This window comes from Rhipicephalus microplus, chromosome 1, assembly GCF_043290135.1.
Source record: "Rhipicephalus microplus isolate Deutch F79 chromosome 1, USDA_Rmic, whole genome shotgun sequence".
In the NCBI taxonomy this organism is placed as follows: domain Eukaryota; kingdom Metazoa; phylum Arthropoda; class Arachnida; order Ixodida; family Ixodidae; genus Rhipicephalus; species Rhipicephalus microplus.
The window spans coordinates 15,110,032-15,131,392 of NC_134700.1; the positions used below are offsets into that span (position 1 = coordinate 15,110,032).

Below are 21,361 nucleotides of genomic sequence, written 5' to 3' on the forward strand. Positions count from 1 at the left end.
GTTCTCATGTAGTCATGTGTAGCATTGCCAAAACAGTCATGTGATCCACAAACCTTTCTGTTACATGATTGGTTCCATTAACCCAGTGTTTAAGGGGGGACACGGGTCTCAGAAGGCCAAAAATCGCAAAAAAATGGACTTTTTGAAGCTGACATTTTCGGAATCTGTGCCTATTTTTGCACTTATCTGAGAAGTTTTTAGCTTCTCGCATCATTATTTCTGGCGCAAAATCAATTTATAACACTTCTGTGAGATGAATGTGAGCGCAAATTGACGCTAAAATCGCGCTTTTTCTGCGCCAAACTGTTGCCGTTACACACGAGCTATCGTGTTAATCTTGGTCTCGTTTGGAAGGGTCGTTCTTCATCTTCAATTTCCCGCCACCGCTGGCTCACCTTGCTCATTGGTTTTTTAGCAAAAACGCGTCATCGAGAAGCACTAGCGCGCGATTCAATTGGCTGCTTGGGGCACGTGACCAAATTTAGGCATCCGATTGGCCAAGAGGCGCTTTCGGCGTCTGCTTCACCACCGTGACACGCACGGACATGCGCCATTTTGTCATGGTGCTACTGACTGCTTGCGGCAGTAAAGAAGTTCCGTGCCACAGTAATTTGTGAAGCGGGTGTGGCGGTTGTTCGTTCGCTGTGAACTTCAGAAAGATCCCCGCTATGGCTCAGGACAACGAGGATAACGAACTCGACACGATCAACGGCGGTTGCCGAGTCACTGATGTAGGCCTAACTCACGTACGAGCCCGTTGGTTGCCGACAACGTTACTGAGAACGGCTGTGTTTTGCAGCCTCCTCAGTTAGAGGACGGCACGTAAAAAGCAGAAGTGAAGCTACCAGAGATATCAATCTTTGTAGTGACGGAACGGAAGCGCAGTCCTATCGCTAAACCCGCCGATGTCGTGGTTCCCCCCACCTGACGAAAGGACCTCGAACTGCGCGACGGGTCGTCAGAGTGGAGTACGCTGCGCGTTGACCAACAACAGAAAGTCAATCCGTTCGCAGTGAACATGCTCGCGGCCCCCGCAATGGAGGCTACTGGCAACAGGTAGACTGCCTTTAACGACGTGTTCGTAACGTTATCGCGATCTCCGCTCCAAAATGCGGCAGTCTTACGTGAAAAGGAAACTAACACCTCGGCACTCAGGTAGCCTCGAAATTGATGAGCGAGGGAGCAACCTTCGTTTACGGCACTTACGGGTAACTTATTCTGGACAAGCCGGAAAACATCGCCGTGTTATTCGACGAATCATGGATGATGCACGCACGTTTGTCGCACATCGCCGTCAGTACAGTCACCAAACTGATAAGAGGCCTCGCGGCAGACGAGCACATGGCGACAACTTGCCACAGGACTAGAAGAAACGACACGCTCGTACAAACAATCAGTCCTATTACATTCCCGGTGCATATTAACTGACTAAAAGTATGTGTGCCATGATATTTTTCCCTCGGAACGGCGAAATTAAGTTTCAACAGCATTATTCTCGAAGCACAGATTTTGACCTCTTTCTTTTGCTTGTTCGGTAAAAGTGGACCTAGGACAGCTAGAGCTGTAATTGTTTTTGCACAATGTAGCTAAATGTGCACAAAAAACAATGCTGGGAGCCTTTTTGTAATGGCCAGCTTCATTTTTTTATTTTAATATAAAAATTTCTGTATTTGGTTACATGCAATGAACTTTACTGTGCTGTAATTCGAGAAGTACTCGTTCAATTTTCGATCAGCTTGCAGCATTGCACTCCTTAGGCTTTATAGCATTCATTTATATGTCAGTGGCTATGTAACTATAAGTGCATACATTTTTACAGTTAAAAATGTTAGAATTCTTTGTTTTCTTCATTTTCTCAGAATGGCAATTTTGTAAACCCTGCATGGAAATTACTGCAATATATCTGAAACTATTACAGATAGCAGAATATTTTATTTTGCAGCATGAAGCTATATGTTTGGAGCACACAACATAGGAAGCAGATTTTGATTTCTCTTGATGCAAGTTTTTCAAACTAGTTTTTTGTGTGACCACACAATGGCCACATTCAGGGCTGTAAAGTTTAGTGTACTGTAAAGTAAGAAATAAGGACCCATTCCAAAAAGTGCTTCTTGTGTTGCATGTCTTATGCTTTCTACTGTCAATGCCTATGTTATTTATAAATTTTTGACAGGTGGTTATTTTTCTATTATGGTAAGAACAATAGAAATTATCTCGATTATTTAATCAACTAATGAAGCTACAGAAAAAATAACTACATTTTTAGAATCCGGAGAACAAACTAAGTAAGCATGCCAACTTTTGTCACATTTGGTTAAAAAATAAATGAGAGAGCCCTAGGACCCATGTTCCCCCATAAGGGCTACGAAAATTCCATGCAACATACAGTGCACCAGGCAATTGTAAATTGTACAAGCATATTGTAAATTATTTACTAAAAATATTACTAACTGTGCAATGGTGCAGCAGGCAGGGCACGGCATTTATAGCCCTTTGAAAACAGCATTTATCCACCTTCAAATTTTTGCTTCAGCTAGGTTCTCCATTCAGTAACAAGCATTGAAAAAAAATAAATGGATAAAGTTTGTTTTGAAGCCTTTGATTGGCTGCATCTTCCATCTTGTTCTAGCGCACCTCACTATTGGTTTGAATCTCCCTTCGGGAGATGATGCAAGCCTTCCGGAGAGTGTCGCCTGCTGTTTGTGCATTGCGAGGTCACAGCTGTCGAAAATCACGCTACTCAGTGATGCGTTTGCACTTTATTGTGTTCATGGGTCAACGATAACCTAGAGTCGAGTCGCGCTTTAGCGGGAGAGGTTCTGCTTACAACGCGAGATGATTCTGAACTCGCAGTTGAGTATAACGTACTTCAAGTCAGACAAAAAGTACGACTGAGCTTGCTGCTCAGAGCTGTGACATGGCCCAGCTCTGCTTGCAGCGGCGGTGAACTAGATGAATGCAAGCTTTGTGGGTAAGGACATCCTGCTAGCCGACATGCAAGAGTGAATACGCTTTTCCGCGAGCAGCAAATTGCACCGCATGCTATGAACTGCTGATGGGCATTTTGTGCATCGACAATGGACCTCCTGGCTTCTAGTATGAAACTCTGTACTCTCGTTCAAGGTAATTGCACGGCAACAACTTGGAGCTTCAGTGGAAGGGGCTAGCAAGTTTGTGCCCAAAACTTAAGACCAAGAAGCTACATGTCAATTTGATGGCGTTATATTAATTTTTCTGAACTTTGAATAGTAAAAGTGCAATGCGAATTGAATAGAATAGCAAAAACTTTTTAGATATATTTAAAACTTCGAATATTTGCACACCTCTACTTTAATGTTTAGAATATGATGGATAGATGTGAGGGTATTCTGTTCATTTCACCTCGAAGCGATGCTTTGCAGTATTTCAAACCTCTTTATAAACAATGAAGTTGCATCTTATACAAAAATAGGTCCACTATATCCGGGCATTTGTTATAGATTTATATTTTTAAGTGTATTAATTGCAAGGCTGTTCTTCACTTATACATTGTTATAACCGATATCTCTGGGGTTGTGCGAATTTTCGTATGCTTCCAATATTCAAACGAATAGTAGAGTATTCGAATACTCTTCGATTTGAATTTAAATTATTGAGAATTTCAAAGTATTCGCAATAAACGAACAGGTGTACAGTCGAGCCCGCTTATAACAAACCTGAGCGTGATGCGGCATCTGTTCGTTATATCTTGAAGTTGTAAATGAAACACAGCTTTTAAAAAGTTGCGAGTGAAAACCATGAATTTATTTTTTGCAAGAAAGTCCATAATGCACGTCTGTTTCGACAGCGCAGATGTGATAAGTACCGTCATGAGTTTATTTAAGGCGGCAGCGTGTTCTTCGTCGAGGCCCTTGGCGTATACAAGCTGCCTGAGGCTATCTATGTAGCCAATTGCTACAGGCAAGCTCATGGTCGCTAGCTCCAAAGTTTAATCGTCGTCGTCACCTGATTCCTCCGCATTGCTCTTGCCGCACACTTTTTTCACTATGTCCTCATCCGTGCACGGCTCCGCAGTGTCGGCATCATCATCAGCCGTAATGAAGTCTCTCGAGTCGGAGTCGACGCGCTGCTGCAAATCGGCGGATTGGTCCTCTTCGGGGGCTCGGCACCGGGCCCAGTTTTAACGAAGCTGGTGTTGTGGAAACAGTTTCGCAAACATGTAGCCGTCACCTCAGTCCATGAAGCCTTCAGCATCTCCAAAGCTGAGTACAAGGTCACCCTAAGCGGCAGGTTGGCTGCCGGGCTGTCAAAAGCTATGAGCAAGCACTTAAGGGTGGACGCGGCTTTGGGATCGCGAAAAATGGCAAAAAAATTGATTTTTTGAAACTCAAGTTTTCAGTTTCTGGAACCCTTTTTCTATCTGGTTCCGAAATATCTACACTGAAAACCGCGCAGAAGTGCTTCGGAAAATTCGTTTCACCCACCTAGGTAGCAAAACTTTTTCTGGAAATGGCGAGAAAACGGCGATTTTTAAAAAATAATAGCTTCGGCTTGGGCCAGGAGCCGGCTTCTTGGGCTCATCGGGAAGAGCATTTCTCCGTGTTTAACTTTCCCGCCTCAGCTGGCTCCTCCCTTTAACAACAAGCGAGCAAAAAGCAAATGTTTGAAGGTCGTTTTGAGGCCCTTGATTGGCCGTGGCCGCCAAGTTGCCATAATGCACACTGCATAAAGCGTAATGCATAAAGCGCACTCTTGCTCTGGTGTAAGTGTGTGTGCTTGTGTGAGTGTTTGCGTGAGTCGAGGTTGCGCCAAAATTTCTAAGTATATGATGTATAACCAACTAGCCCAACAACAAGTTTTATTATGCCTCAGCTCGCCTCGCCATTGGCCCGATGCTCGCTCCGGGAGATCGTCGTCTGCTGCTTGTGTGTCGCGAGGACATGGCTCTCGAAAATCGCCACTTCGTGACGTGTTCACGGCTTGATAATCACTTAAGATATAACTACGCTTTAGTTACGAGCAGTAAGCGGATGCGCGATCAGGTTACTACGAGCGGCAGCGCGGTCTACGAGCGCCGCGCGTCATTGAAGTCGTCTTTAGCCCTAACTCGGCCGAGTGCGAGCAGGAACGACGCGCTAGCGCATTCGTGGCGACGTGCTTCTTCGCAAGCAACGAAGCTGTAAGCGGCGGCACGATCTGATTACTACGAGTGGCCGCACCGGATGCACGATCAGATTACTACGAGCGGGCGCGCGGCGGTCTACGAGTGCGGCGCGTCATCGGAGGCGGCTTTAGGCCTAACTCCGGTGACAGCGAGACTGCGGGCAGGAACGACGCGCAAGCGCACTCTTGGTGACGTGCTTCTTCGCAAGGAATGTACCACATCACTCGCTAGCTCCTCAGAATATTGTACGGGCATTTTACGCATCGGCAGCGGACAACACAGTCAACCTCGTCACCCCAACCCCCCTCGCTGCCAAGGATCGCTCGGAACAGCGGCTAGCAGTTTCGCGCGTCGTCATTCGAAAGTGCGATGCCAAGTGTAGTGCGTGCCGATTTTTGTCTTCGTAGTTACACATTTCGCGCATCGTCATCGAACGCCGCCTGCAAGTGCATTATGCGCCATCTGCACTGTCCATGCGGCCGCGCACCCCACGGTCATATGGAGTGCCGTCAGTAAGCTTTTGTGATGCGATTCAGACGTGCTTGGAGCCGTGCATGATATCGCCACGAACGTCTATGAATGTTCCGGGGTTAATCAATTGCTGTAGATTAGAGTTTCCGCGACCGGCTGTATGATGATGCGTTTCACGGCTAGAGCGGCGAAAGAGCATGTGTGAATCAGGGGCACGAATTTTTATATGCCCGTTTCGTGTCATTAATTATACTGCTAGAAATTCCCGTGCCACCAGTCTTCTGCCCATAACTTTGTTATTTAGAAAGAAGGCATAGGCCGTCATGGTGTGATCCATTTTTCTGATGCAATAAACTTCTCTCCAAATAAAAAAAAGTTCAGTGAATATTTGTAATCAAGTACTTAATTTCGCTAATTACAACTTCAGCACAAAAAAAGTATGTTTAATAATTTCAGTATATGGTTTTATTCAATTACAATCTTTTCTGTCATACCTGTCACACCACTCCTTCATACAAAGAACTTTGAAATTCATACTTGTTCTTTGTAACTCATGAAAAGGAGTAAATCATGAAAAGAAGTCAAATATCACAAGACAAACCTTAGATCACAATTTTTAGGTGTCTTAGAGACGTAAAGAAAAGTTGAAACTTTTAACGCAGCTTTCTCAGTACTGTTTTTTTTTTTTTGACATTATGCTCAGTCCCTCCACATGGTTCAATGAAGAAATAATTTTTTTTCTCGTAAAGTATTCGTGGTATCGCTTCAAAATTTTTGTGGAAACACTGTGAGGTTATTCTTAGTGCCTGTGCCAATTTTCATCAATATCCAACGAGAAACAAAAAGGTTCATTGAAAAAAAAAAAAAAAAAAAAAGCCTGTCGAAAACTTTGACAGGCTTTTTCTCACAAGTGTGTTTTGGACATTGTGCATTGTTCGTGGAAAGAGTAGCACGAGAATGACTGGACGGATTTTGATTCTGTTTTTTTTTCCTGAATCCCTGAACACTGCTTGTGGGTACAGCAATCTTCAATTTCTGTTTTGTGGCCCTGTTATTTTTCTAGACGATGATTTGTCCGTGCCATTGTTTCTGACAATGTGTGTCGGCAGCCATGATGATCTCTAAAAAAAAAACAAAAAAAAACGAGAACTTACTAAAAAATTCCGAGTGTCATACCCTGTAGCTTTCTTTTGAGTAAAGATCAACATCATTCGCAGCTTCCTGGCATGTTTTGTTGCAGCGCTAGGCTTTCCACGAGCAGACCATGTAATTGGATCGTGTAGCATTATGTAACTTGAGAACTACTGAAGCTATCATGATGAAACTGCATATTTCCCTATTTTAGACACTTATGAGTATGCATGCCCAAATTTCATTGCTGCAGGTCAACAAATAAAAAGGTTTTTTTTCAAAGCCGCCTCCCCCCTTAACAACGCGGTGCCTATAATAACTCTTCAACGCACGAATGATCCCCAAGTTTAGTGGTTGCACCTTAGTCGTTGTGTTGGGCGGCAGGAAAAGCAGTGTCACTGCCGTCAGCGAGGTTTGTACATGGCGGAGCAGTTGTTGACCACGAGCAGCATGTGCCTGCCTTGCTTGTGCATGTCATGGTCAAATTCGCGTGACCACTCTACGAACAAATCGAGCTTCATCCACGCTTCGACATTATGTCTGTAATGAACAGGCACATATCCTCAGAAGCAACGCCGCTTCTTCAATTTGTCGATTACAAAGGCAACGCGCTGGTCGCTGCCATCCATATTAGTGCACAAAAGTGCTGTGACGCGCACTTTGCTATGTTTGTCGCCAGCGCACATGCCGCCTTTCATGGCGTGAGTTTTTTTCAGTAGCATCTGGTAAAATAGCACAGTTTCGTCCATATTATACCATATTTACCCGCGTTATGAACCCAACTTTTTCTTAGAAGAGTTCACGCCAATTTGGGGGAGGGTTCATTGCACAGGAGAAAAAAAGTTACAGGAGTTTTAAGAGCGAAAATTTTGCGTGATGGCTTTACTTGTTCGGGCTGTGAAATGCGCGACAAATCTTTTCTGTAGCCCGAAGCTCATTTTTTTTTCTCCCGCTACAAAAGCACACAGACCAACGCCGAAGTGTCGTCCAGTTGCTCTGTTCCAATGCTCCAGCACATGCTGTTTGTAACCAGCCGTGTAGCTAGCGCACCGGCAGAATGCGCCCTGCGCAGCAGGTGCCCCAACTACAAACTTGAGACACAACAACAAACCGAACAACAAAAAGTCACAGTTTCGCCACAAGGGTAAAGCAGGGAATGCGATAGCGACAACTTGGAATGTAACGCTGAGAACGGCTAACAGATCGAAACATGCAGCGCGCTGTTCACGCACACATGACACACGGAAACGACACACACAGGACGAGAGCAAACTAACAATGTTTACCACTCGACTCGTAATGCGCTGTTTAAATAAAAACGACCAACTAAACATGGTCACAAGTACAGATGAGGGCAATCAAGTGTCCCAGTTATTACTTTGCTGTGTTTGAAAAGCATGCTCTTTTCGCCAACAGCACCTCTCCAGCGAGCAAAGTGATCATAGTGCGCCCGGCAACTATACGCAATCGCTCCAGTCAAAGTTGAAGGCGCTTGATTCTTTCCACCAAAGGATAAGCGCGTGTGCAAACATCTAAGCCCCTCCCCCTCTCCCCATCCATATGGCAAAGTACGCGTGGGAGATAAGCGCACATCGGCGCATACGGATGAGCTGGGCGCCGAGCACAAGCGGCTTTTTGCTTTCTCGAGTATTTATATAGATACGTATACTATGGGGGAGCACGTGCGCCCAGCCTTCCTTTCCCTTTTACGGCAGCGCGACAGCCTAGTTGTGGACATGACTGTCCCTCCGAGAGTCAATAAAGACTTGCATATTGACTTGCAAGCAGATGGAACACCCTTCAGCCAGCACTCGTGATTCCCCCTTATCTGGCACGCGGAACGGGTTTCCCCTCCCTCACCGAGAAAAAGATATTCTCGTCAGGGAGAGAGAAACCGGGTCAGTGAATAAAACTAGCGTGCGGACGGCTGCACGCTCTCTTTGACACCGAAATGTGGGACAGCACGTGCGCCCAGCCTTCCTTTTCCTTTTACGGCAGCGCGACAGCGCGACAGCCTAGTTGCAGGGACACGACTGTCCCTTCGAGAGTCAATAAAACCTCTTGCGAGGGGATGGAACACTCCGCGGTCAGCACTCTCGATTTCCCCTTTCCCAGCACGTGGAACGGGTTTCCCCTCCCTCAGTGAGAAAAAGGCATTATTCACAGTAGAGAGAGAGAAACCGAGTCAGTGAACAAAAATAGCGTGCAGACGGCCGCACGCTTTCTCTCACACCGGCCAGGAACGAAAGAGGTCGAACCCGCAACCCCCTGCGAGCCGAGGATGGCAACGACCAAGGAGTAAGCGTCCACCCTTGTTTTTGTAGTATCTCCTCATGACATTTACATGCTATTGCTTACGTATTGCAATAAAGTGTCGTTTTGTTGACCTAGCCTGTGGCCTTATTCCCTCGAGCCCCTGTAGCTGCAATGACACAAGCTACGGATAGGGGACGTTAGTCGTGCACAGTACCACTGTGTGCGGCTGGAACATAAGCTAGGCTTCTGCGTCATCCGTACATAGGACGGACCCCCTACATCTGGCGCCTAACTTAGCGAATTTGGCAACGCGGCTAGTTTTGTGGACATGAGTAACTACAGACGCTCCTCACACGTAGGATAATAGGCATGTCGTAATTCCAAGATTTGTCAATGTTGTCTGATGTCGCGTCGCAGAGTGGCGATCCTTTGGCTAACGCGGGGGCACTGTTAGGACTTTCGGACAGCGTAGATTTTGGTCGTTTCACGCATGATGATCAAGAGGGGGAAGGGACCGCATTAGCAGAAATTAGGCCTACGACGGAAGGCGTCACGCATGGCGCTCCAGCATCTCGCCACGCGAACAGAGAGGCGCCGCCACAAGTTGCTCCGACACGCGCTGCAACTGTAGGCGAGTCTGCGGGCAACAGTCTGCGCACGAGCGAGCTACTCTTACAGAATGCGCTGTCAGTTATGCAAAGCCTCGCAAGCGCCCTGCAGAACACAGAGCAGGCCCCCGTGCAGACTGTGCGACCACGTGTCAAGGTAGACATGGCTACCAACACTGGTTACCACGATTGCAAGAGCGTTAACGAGTATCTCGATCGGTCGCTCCACTATCGGCAAGCAACAGGGCTTTCTGACGCCAAACTTCTCAGGCGCATGGTCCCGGTGTCTCTCACGGAGCAAGTGTCCCGATGGTTCTGACTAATCGGACATCGCGCCCACACGGTAGAAGAGTTCCGCGACAGTTGTCGCGGCGAATTCCTACCGGCTAATTAGTGCTGTTTGCGGAGAAAATTGGAGCTAAACACCCAGCATATGGATGAATTCTTGCTGGAGTATGTTTGGGCGATTGACGAACTGTATCGTTTTGCTAACCATCACGCCACCAACGTAGAAAAAGTCGAGCACGTTACGCGTCAAGTGCACCCGACTTTTGCGGTGCACTTCAGGTGATGCAAGTTTACAGACCTAGAAGAGCTCGCCACCGAGGCGAAGCGCATACAAGGGGACATCCTCGCTGCGCGATTGATCGCCTACCTCCGCCTGCAGCGCAGTCAATCAAGCCTCGTTGTGCGTGGAATGGCGGTGCGGTAGCCTCAGAAGCGTTTAGGGGTAACGCCTCTGCATCGTTCACTGACGAGCACGTACCACGCGGTTGGAAGCTGTCAGGCCGCGGTTCGGACGCGTACGCGCTCCATACGGCCCACGCCTCCCTCGCGTGTGCCATTCCACGGAGGAGCGCGTGGTCGACACGAGGCCTAACGAGCGGGGTTACCCGGAGCGCAGGCCACCTGATTGAGGTGACTTAGGAAAGAGCTGTCGTAGTTTCCACGATCCTTGCAATCGGTGCGGCGCGCCGGGGCACATAGCCCACGAATGCGACCGCACACCGGGTTAGGAGCAAATGGGTGGTTTGTGAAACGGACGGTGCGGCCGGTGATTCACATCGTACCCCGCACGGGGATCAGTAATTCCACTGTTGCATTCGGATCACTTGTACCCTCAGTCTGCCGCGCAAGTGATGCCGTAGACTCGCCCGCCCTCTAATCAAGTTACCAATAGCTCGAAAGAAGTTCATAGCACTTTTGGATACTGGGGCAAGGGCTTCTTTATTCGGCCATGACGTGTTGCACCATCTCCACGAGAACAATATCTGCTTGAAACAAAGCAACACCATTTTCCGCCCTGCTACGGGCACAGCACAATCGAGTGGTGTGGCTAGGCTAGTGATCCGCTGGGAAAGACGCGTGAAGCGACAACGTTTCGTGCATCTTTCTGGACTGTCAATGTCTCTAAACTTAGGTCGAGATTTCCTCGCCAAGTCTGGTATTGTCATTGACATTGCAAACGGCGGTTACTGAGAGCGCGGCGGAGACGCGCCAAAGCTTTTTTCGAAGGCCCCCCGCATTGACAAAGGCATGCCAATCACAGGGAGAGGCGCGAGTACGCGAGGAAGGAAGCGCGTTGAGAAAGTGAGTAACACCATTTTCCGCCCTGCTACGGGCACAGCACAATCGAGTGGTGTGGCTAGGCTAGTGATCCGCCCTGCCGGAACAATGTGCCGCACTGCAGGGAAGGTCAGTGCACCCGCTTTTGGTAGAGGCACAGAACCTACTAAAAGGGGAACAAGCGCAGCTGTCGTTGCTGTTGTATGAGTATGAAGCTATGTTTACTTACCGTCCCGATTGCACTACCCTGGTCAAGCATAGAATTGACAGGGGGGATGCACCACTTTGGATAGGCAACCCCTGACCAATCAGCTTGGTTAAGCGGAAAGTACTTGACGCTGCTTTGGACGAACTCATTGACACAGGCGTAGTCGAGAGGCCAAACAGCCCATGGGGTTTCCCGGTAGTGCTATTTCCAAAGAACGATGATATCGTGGTTGTGTAGACTACCGCAGGCTGATTGAGGTTGCGAAGAAGGACGCGTACTCTCTTCCCTTCATTTCATCGTTGGACAGGAGCACGCACGATCGCATGCTCCATTCCGACACTAGGCAAGTCATGCGACTAATTCGAAACAAACTGAGGGCGGGAAACTCGCGCTAACGCAAACAGCAAAGGAAACATTAGTTCGATGTAAGAGCGTGAACCACGTAGAGGCTGTCGTTAGCGCAGGGATTGTTTTCAGCAGAAAGGTCCATTTTGTCTAAAGGTGTTCGACGGGCTCTGGGAGCCAGGTGGTAGTGAGGCCACCGCGCTACTTTCATGACTCATGCATTGCTGGGCATGTGAGCAGCCCTAAGACTTGCGCTAAGTTGTGTCGCCTCGCTACCTGGCCAGGTGTAAAGCAGGATGGGATTCGCCCTCCCATTCATGTTGTGTGTGCCAAAACGTCAAGCCATGAGGCGGACGTCCGCCCGGCCTCATGCAGCCGAATAACAGTCAGACTCCCTGGCAAATCGGGGCATGTGACGTAATGGGCCCGTACCCCACAACTCCTAGCAGAAACAAGTTCTTGCTGGTGATCATGGATCACTTCACTAAATGGGTAGAACTTTTCCCCCTTAGGAAGTTAACGGCTCGAGTGATCGTGGAAAATTTGATGGAAATTTTCACCAGGTTCGGGTTCCCTGAGCAGTTGATTACAGACAACGCGTCTTATTTCACTGCGAAGGTGTTTGTTGACACGTGTGCCGCGTTGGGCATTAAGCACAAGAAAACAACCACCAACCCTGCTCAGTCGAACCCCACGGAGCGATTCAATCGCAACATCAAGCACATGCTTGTTGCATTCTCTGAGAGACATAGGGACATTCTAGAGATCGGTTTTTGCATTGCGATCGACCGTGAACCGATTGACTGAGGTTGCGCCTTCTTCTCTGAACCTGGGGACAGAACTGCCAAATCTCATGGAGACCGTACTTGCAGATTGCAGTGGAGTGCCAGTCGCGACATCAGCACGCGCTAAATACTATAGTGCTTCATACCATAGTGCTTTATAATACCATAGTGCTTCATAAAGAAAGCAGCAAAATACCAATCAAGAAGGGTGTAAGGCAGGGGGGATACAATCTCCCCATTGCTATTTACTGCGTGCTTACAGGAGGTTTTCAGAGGCCTAGAGTGGGAACAGTTAGGCATAAGAGTTAATGGAGAGCACCTTAGTAACCTGTGCTTCGCTGATGACATTGCATTGATGAGTAACTCAGGGGACGAATCGCAACTCATGATTATGGAGTTAGACAAGGAGAGCAGAAAAATGTCTTAAAATTGATCTGCAGAAAACGGAAGTAATGAACAACAACCTCGGAAGAGTACAGTGCTTCGAGATAAGTAATAGTGCACTAGAAGTTGTAAAAGACCATGTCTATTTATGACAGGCAATAACAGCGGAGCCGAATGAGGAGACTGAAGTAACTAAAAGAACAAGAATGGGGTGGAGCACATTTGGCAAGCACTCTCATATCATGACAGGTAGATTGCCCCTATCCCTCAAGAGGAAGGCATATAACAGCTGCATCTTGCCGGTACTTAGCTAAGGAACAGAAACCTGCAGACTTACAAAGAGGGTTCAGCTTAAATTGAGGACGACGCAGTGAGCAATGAAAAGGAAAATGGTAGGTTTAACCTTAAGAGACAAAAAGAGGGCAGAGAGGATTAGGGGACAAACCGGGGTTAAGGATATCATAGTTGAAATCAAGAAGAGAAAATGGACATCGGCCGGGCATGTAGTACGTATGCAGGATAACCGTAGGTCATTAAGGGTAACTAACTGGATTCCTAGAGAAGGCAAGTTGGTTAGGGGGAGACAGAAGGATAGGTGGGCACATGAGGTTAAGAAGGTTGTGGGTATAAATTTGGCACGAAACATGGGATGCGGCGATGGCGTAGTGGTTAGAGCATCCGCCTCGCATGCAAGAGGTCCGTGGTTCAAATCCCGGTACCGCGCAGTTCCCAACCGGATTAAAAAAAAAAAAAATCCGCGTGTTGATGGAACTGCATTAAGAGGCCTGGGGTGCGGCCTCACCGGCAAACACCGCCGAGAACGCACTCCCTCACCAGAGAAGGATTGGCCACCCTGGTGCAGTATCTGGCCACTACCTCCCACATGATTACGTCAAATAACTCACGGCCCTCAGTCCCCAGCAGCTGCGAAGCAACTGACCACGGCGGCGGTCAGATCTGCAACGCAGCAGAGGGTGCTAAGAATCTCTGGATCCGGACAGGCCGCCATTGGAACCTGAACTTGGCAACGTTTAACGCTAGAACCTTATCTAGTGAGGGAAGTCTAGCTGTACTATTCGAGGAGCTAGAGGGTGTTAAATGGGATATAATAGGGCTCAGTGAGGTTAGGAGGACAGATGAGGCCTATACGGTGCTACAGAATGGGCACGTCCTTTGCTACAGGGGCTTGGCAGACAGAAGAGAACTGGGAGTGGGGTTCCTCATTCACAGAAACATAGCTGGCAACATAGAGGAATACTATAGCATTAATGAAAGGGTGGTAGGTATCGTAATTAAACTGAATAAAAGATACAAGATGAAGGTAGTACAGGCTTACGCGCCTACATCCAGCCATGATGACGCTTCAGTTGAAAGCTTCTATGAAGACGTGGAATCGGCAATGAGTAAGGTAAAAACACAGTATACTATAGTGATGGGCGACTTTAATGCAAAGGTAGGGAAGAAACAGGCTGGAGACCAGGCAGTAGGAGATTATGGCATCGGTACTAGAAACGCCAGAGGAGAGCTACTAGTAGAATTCGCAGAACGCAATAATTTACGGATTTTGAATACCTTCTACCGAAAACGAGAAAACCGCAAGTGGACATGGAGGAGCCCTAATGGCGAAAATAAGAACGAAATAGACTTTATAATGAGTGCACACCCTGGAATCGTGCAGGATGTGGAAGTGATTGGCAAGGTACGATGCAGTGACCATAGAATGGTACGGTCTCGAATTCGCCTAGACTTGAAGAAGGAACGACAGAACTTGATACGCAAGAAGCCAATCAATCAGCTAGCACTGAGAGGGAAAGTACAGGAATTCAGAGTGTCACTGCAGAACAGGTACTCGGCTCTCAGTCAGGAAACCAACCTTAGCGTAGATACAATGAATGATAATCTGACGAGTATCATTATGGAGTGTGCAGTGGAAGTTGGAGGCAGTGTAGTTAGACAGGACACTGGCAAGCTTTCACAGGAAACGAAGAACCTAATTAAGAAGCGTCAAATCATGAAAGTGTCAAGTACAACAGACAAAATAGAACTGGCAGAGCTTTCGAAGTTGATTAATAGACGTAAAGTATGCGATGTAAGAAGGTATAACATGGAAAGAATTGAACACGCTCTGAAAAACGGAGGAAGTGTCAAAGCATTGAAGAGGAAACTTGGGATAGGCAAAAGTCGGATGTATGCACTAAGGGACAAAGAAGGCAAAATAACTACCAATATGGATAGGATAGTTAAGATAGCGGAGGAGTTTTACAGGGATCTGTACAGTAGCCGAGACAACCACGACCTTAATACTATAAGAACTAGCAGTAACCCAGATTACACCCCACCAGTAATGATAGAAGAAGTCAGAAAAGCTTTGGAGAGCATGCAAAGGGGCAAAGCTGCTGGTGAGGATCAGGTAACATCAGATCTGCTGAAAGATGGAGGACAGATTGTGTTAGAAAAACTAGCCACCCTGTTTACGAGGTGTCTCCTGGCGGGAAGAGTACCAGAGTCTTGGAAGAACGCTAACATCATCTTAATACATAAGAAAGGAGATAACAAGGACTTGAAGAATTACAGGCCGATCAGCTTGCTCTCTGTAGTATACAAGCTATTTACAAAGGTAATTGCTAACAGAGTAAAGAAAACATTAGAATTCAATCAACCAAAGGAACAAGCAGGATTTCGAACAGGCTACTCAACAATTGACCACATTCATACTATCAATCAGGTAATAGAGAAATGCTCAGAGTATAACCAACCACTATACATAGCCTTCATAGATTACGAGAAGGCGTTTGATTCAGTAGAAATATCAGCCGTCATGCAAACACTGCGGAATCAGGGCGTAGATGAAGTATATATAAACATTCTGGAAGAAATCTACAGGGGATCAACTGCTACCATAGTGCTTCATAGAGAAAGCAACAGAATACCAATCAAGAAGGGTGTAAGGCAGGGGGACACAATTTCCCCAATGCTGTTTACCGCGTGCTTACAGGAGGTTTTCAGAAGCCTAGAATGGGAACAATTAGGGATAAGAGTCAATGGAGAATACCTTAGTAACCTGCGCTTCGCCGATGACATTGCATTGCTGAGTAACTCGGGGGACGAATTGCAACTCATGATTACGGAGTTAGACAAGGAGAGCAGAAAAGTGGGTCTTAAAATTAATCTGCAGAAAACGAAAGTAATGTACAACAACCTCGGCAAAGAGCAGCGCTTCGAGATAGGTAATAGTGCACTTGAAGTTGTAAAAGACTATGTCTACTTAGGGCAGGTAATAACCGCAGAGCCGAACCACGAGATTGAAGTAACTAGAAGAATAAGAATGGGGTGGAGCACATTCGGCAAGCACTCTCAAATTATGACAGGTAGATTGCCACTATCCCTCAAGAGGAAGGTATATAACAGCTGTATCTTGCCGGTACTTAGCTACGGAGCAGAAACCTGGAGACTTACAAAGAGGGTTCAGCTTAAATTGAGGACGACGCAGCGAGCAATGGAAAGAAAAATGGTAGGTGTAACCTTAAGAGACAAGAAGAGAGCAGAGTGGATTAGGGAACAAACGGGGGTTAAGGATATCATAGCTGAAATCAAGAAGAAGAAATGGACATGGGCAGGGCATGTAGCGCGTAGACAGGATAACCGCTGGTCATTAAGGGTAACTGACTGGATTCCCAGAGAAGGGAAGCGGGTTAGGGGGAGACAGAAGGTTAGGTGGGCAGATGAGATTAAGAAGTTTGCGGGTATAAATTGGAAGCAGCAAGCACAGGACCGGGTTAACTGGCGGAACATGGGAGAGGCCTTTGTCCTGCAGTGGACGTAGTCAGGCTGATGATGATGATGATGATGATGGGAGAGGCCTTTGTCCTGCAGTGGACGTAGTCAAGCTGATGATGATGATGATGAATACGCAATGCAGCTGCGCGAGGAGATAGCGGAAGCTTTACATAAAGCTCGGCATAATCTCAACACTGCTAGGGCACAGCAGAAGGTGTAGTACGCCCGCACACATTGGAACGTACGCTACGAAGTGGGCGATCTGGTACTGCGGCGCCATCATGCTCTCAGCGATGCTAGCAAACAGTTTGCTGCCTCGCTGGCACCGAAATGGTCCGGGTCGTACCGAGTGCGAGAGAAAGTTTCCTTGCTCGTTAATTGGCTCGCGAACATGAAAGGCAAATCAAGGGGCGGACTGGTGGATGTGACTTGAAACGCTACATGTCACAGGAGGAGCACGAGGACCACAGCCAGTCCCCCTCCAAGCCGCGCGTGGCGGGTGAGATCGCTCGACAGCGAGTGAGGAGCCCAGAACCGCGTTACTTCTTGCGTAACAGGCGGGGCGAGACAACTCTCCACGGCAGGCCGCGTTTGATGTGTTTGACGCGAGGTGCAAGGGTTCGCGTGCAACACATTTGCGATTTTAACCTGCCCTTTTTTCTGTGTCGACTTTCACCGAGCGGATGGAGAGTCGAAAGGGAAAGAAGTGCCGCCGGAACAGCTCGGAGTGGAAACCGCTCCTCTCACAGGATCACACCCAACAACATCCATGTCATTACGGCCCCACCCAACCAAGCTAAGCCATTTCCAGCCTACCCCATCGCCCTCATCACCGGGCCTTTACACAAGAGGCGCCTAGCTGACCAACCGCCAGCGCAGCTGAGAGAGCAAACTTTGTCGGAGCCGCTGTCACAAGGACAAGCCTACCTAGCCAACCCACGGTTGTCCGGACACCCTTATGGCCTCTGCTACCTCGAGGCCATGGCGCGGCATGCCAAAGATGACTCTCGAGCTTGCCAGACCAGTGGAGCCGCGACCTGTTGCTGCATTCCAGACTATGCTGGAGAGGGCGGCCTGGGCCAGTGCTGAACAAGACCTGTCACCAACTGGCAACTCTCAGTCGCCACCAAGGACCTGAGTAGCGGGTCTCAACGGTGCGCGGTCCGGACCAGAGTGATACTGGCACCAGATCCAGGGCGGTAGTAACGGCGGCGAAAATGACAGCAGTGGCAGTAACAACGGAGGAGGTGACAGCGGTGGCGATGACTGGCCATGATGCAAGTGGGCACGGCAACAGTGGTAGTGGCTACTTCGGATTCAGTGGCGACAATTGGGGGCACCGGCTGCACCTACGGCAGAGGGCCAACTGCAGGCGGGCTCGGACTGGGTCCCACCGTCCTAGCCTTACTCGATGATAAATAACAAAATGTTCTCATGTTGCAGTCTCTGTCATTCGGGGGCCTTCCTAAGTGGGGGAGGAGGGGGGGTCAAGTGCGCCCAGCCTTTCTTTCCCTTTTACGGCAGCGTGACAGCTTAGTTGCGGGGACATGACTGTCCCTTCAAGAGTCAAGAAAGCCTCTTGCGAAGAGATGGAACACCCCCTCCGCCAGTGCTCGCGACTTCCCCTTTGTTGGCGTACAAAACAGGTTTCACTTCCTCAGCATAGGAACAAACCTTCATCAGGGAGAGAGAAACTGGGTCAGTGAACAAAACTAGCGCGCGGACGGCCGCACGCTCTCTCTGACACCGACCAGGAACGAAGGAGGTCGAACCCGTAACCCCCTGTGAGCCGAGGACATCCACGACCAAGGAGTAAACGTATACTCTTGTTTCTGTACTACCTCCTCTACTCTTGGTCCTGTACTATCTTCTCGCGACATATGCTCGCTATTGTTAACGCTTAGCAATAAAGTGTGGTTGTTGACCTAGCCTGTTGCCTTATTCGCCTGAAACCGTGTAGCTGCAGTGAGACGAGCTACGGATAGGGGACGTTCATCGTGCACGGTACGACTGCGTGCAGCTGGAACATTAGCTTGGCTTCTGCGTCAGCCGTACATAGGACGGACCCCTTACAATACATATACGGTCAGTGACGCTGACGTCGGCGGCAAAACCCAGCCGAGAGTGACCATATAATTGCTATCGCAACAAAACGCAGCGTCGGATGGCGGCGCAGAAACGTTGCGGGTGCACAACGTGCCGTCGGCGTGGTGGGTGCGTTTGCGCTTTGCATGACCTTTAAGATGTCGAGGACGCGACGTGTTTCTACTTCGTGCACGAGATACCCCGCCGCGATGGTCTAGTGGCTAAAGCACTCGGATGCTGACCCGCAGGTCGCGGGATTGAATCCCGGCTGTGGCGGCTGCATTTACGATGGAGGCGGAAAGGTTGTAGGCCCGTGTGCTCAGATTTGGGTGCACGTTGAAGAACCCCAGGTGTCTAAATTTCCAGAGCCCTCCACTACGCCGTCTCTCATAATCATATGGTGGTTTTGGGACGTTAAACCCCACATATAATTCGCCCACGTGACAGTTTGAAGGCCACGGGCTTTGTTTTTGTACTGCTGTGCTTGCGTGGCGCCATCAGCAAAGAGTTTTCTCGTGCATTCGACAGGTGGTGCTTTGCCATAAAAGGCGCGACTTTCAAATATTGGTTGACGTCGTCCGCGCTCGAGCTGCTCTCAACTGTTAAGCATGCTTGCAAAACTATGTTTTGAATTTTTTTGCTTGTTATTTAGTGATATAATGGCTTGAGTTAATGTTGTTCCGATCATCAATGGCACTGGCTATCATACTGAAATAAAACGAACAGATACATTGCAAAAGAGTTTTTTTTTTCTTTTTTCAAGACCAATGGGGAGGGACGTGGGCTGATTATGCAAGTGGGTTCATTACGCAAGTAAATACGGTAAATTCTCGCTCCGCATAGCTGGAAACGATGCCTCGATTTGCTTTCACCCACGAGGCTGCGTCTTGGTCGCTTGTTGAGGTCGTCGCACCAACTATCGATTTGAACACAATGTCACGGCGTACCTAAAATTGGTGCAGCTAGCCATTTCTGGGGCTGAAGACGGGGGAAAGTCCAAAAGGAATGCAAAGTTTTTAGCTTAAGCCCGCATCATAGGACTGCTTACCGGAATGTTCCGAGCCCACGCATCGACGAACCATTTCAGCAGCGCGTCCTCCATGTCTGTGTAGGTTGCGCTCTGCAAGCGCTTTCTCTCCGCCGTGTTTGCATGGGCACCGACGATCTTTTCTTTTTTTTTCAAGATCGTAGATGCAGTCGACACATTCGCATCGTACTTATAACCAATTGGCAGTTTTTCACACCTTGAGAGAGCTCCGTTGAAATGGCTCGCTTTGCAGCAATGTCTAGCGCTTTTCGCTTCATGCCTCCATCTGCCATTGTGTAAGACATTTAACTTCTCTGGGTTCTTACGCTCAGTCAGCATGCACCTGGAATGAATTGGGAATTGTCAAAGTCGGTGGGGATGTGGGACAAAGGACAAAGGGGTGCATTACAATACATTAGTCGAGGAGAGCGACAACTAGACAGTCGCGGACGCAGGGTCCGTGTTTATCAATAGAAATCTACGGCCACCTCGCCGATGGCTTATCGGTGATCGAAAGTGGTGTCCCGGGAAGTCGCCGGAGCTCCGACTCCGTTCACTGTAACCGATTGGCAGGGCTCGGAGATGTTTTTTGGGTGATTTTGTGTCATAGAAATATTGTATATTTTCACGGTCACGCAGTTATCGTTCGTTTTAAGCGAAAGTTTGTTTTAAGTGGGGCCGTTACCTGTGAACTCGACTTGCATTATTCGCATGTAAAGGCAGTTTCACTGCCTTTACATGCGAATACCTGCCTTTACATGCCCGTTATCACTGGCATACTACTGAAAGTCAAATGCTGCTGCTACTCAAAGTTTTTTCAATTGAACAAATACAACAATAATAAAGTCATTTGCATAGAGGCCTTATTTAAATTTTCTAAAAGAATATTGTGCTTGTTAGGTCATGATGAATATGCCCATTTTTATTATGTCATATATACAATTCGAATTATTTGACCAAAATCACTATTCGGGTCGAATCCATTTTGAACCAAGAATTCACTGTTCGCTCAAGCATAGATATTTCATTATATACGGTTTGTGTTACGTAGTTCTTTCTTGCTAAACTGTGTTCACGGTATAGCGCACTTCCACTGCAGTGAAACTACTTTTACAAGGTGGTTGCATGCTAACTTAAGTACCCCTATTGCTTTATATTGAATTCTTTGAAATTTCTAATAATTTAAATTCATATAGAAGAGAATTATAATACTGTAATATTCAGTTTTTGGAATAATCAATTTGCTTTATCTGGGCTTAAATAACGCACTTCTGAAGTGCAGTGGAACCCGGACTATACGACTTTTAGGGGACCACGTTAAGCCGTCGTATACTCCAGGCATGGCATAATCAAAAAAACTATAATTATTGGCAGTGACACTCAGCCTTGCCAAAAAAACTGGTAAAGACCACCTGAATAAGTTCATGGCATAACCTTGTGCCTCTGCAAGGAAGGTAGAATTAGTTATTTTTGCCAATGGCAGCATTACTTGGTGGGGAAGGTGCGAGCAAATCTTTATTCTCAACTTCATTAAAAAAAAAAGAGATTGAATCTAATGCGACCTTCCTACCGATA

The 21,361-nt window shown here is 47.7% G+C and overlaps 1 protein-coding gene across 4 annotated transcripts in view; it reads left to right on the plus strand.

Annotated features, from left to right (window-relative positions):
• Positions 1–21,361, plus strand: part of LOC119178056 (uncharacterized) — a 697,593-nt gene that overhangs the window by 74,985 nt on the left and 601,247 nt on the right. The gene's annotated exons all lie outside the window — the stretch shown is intronic.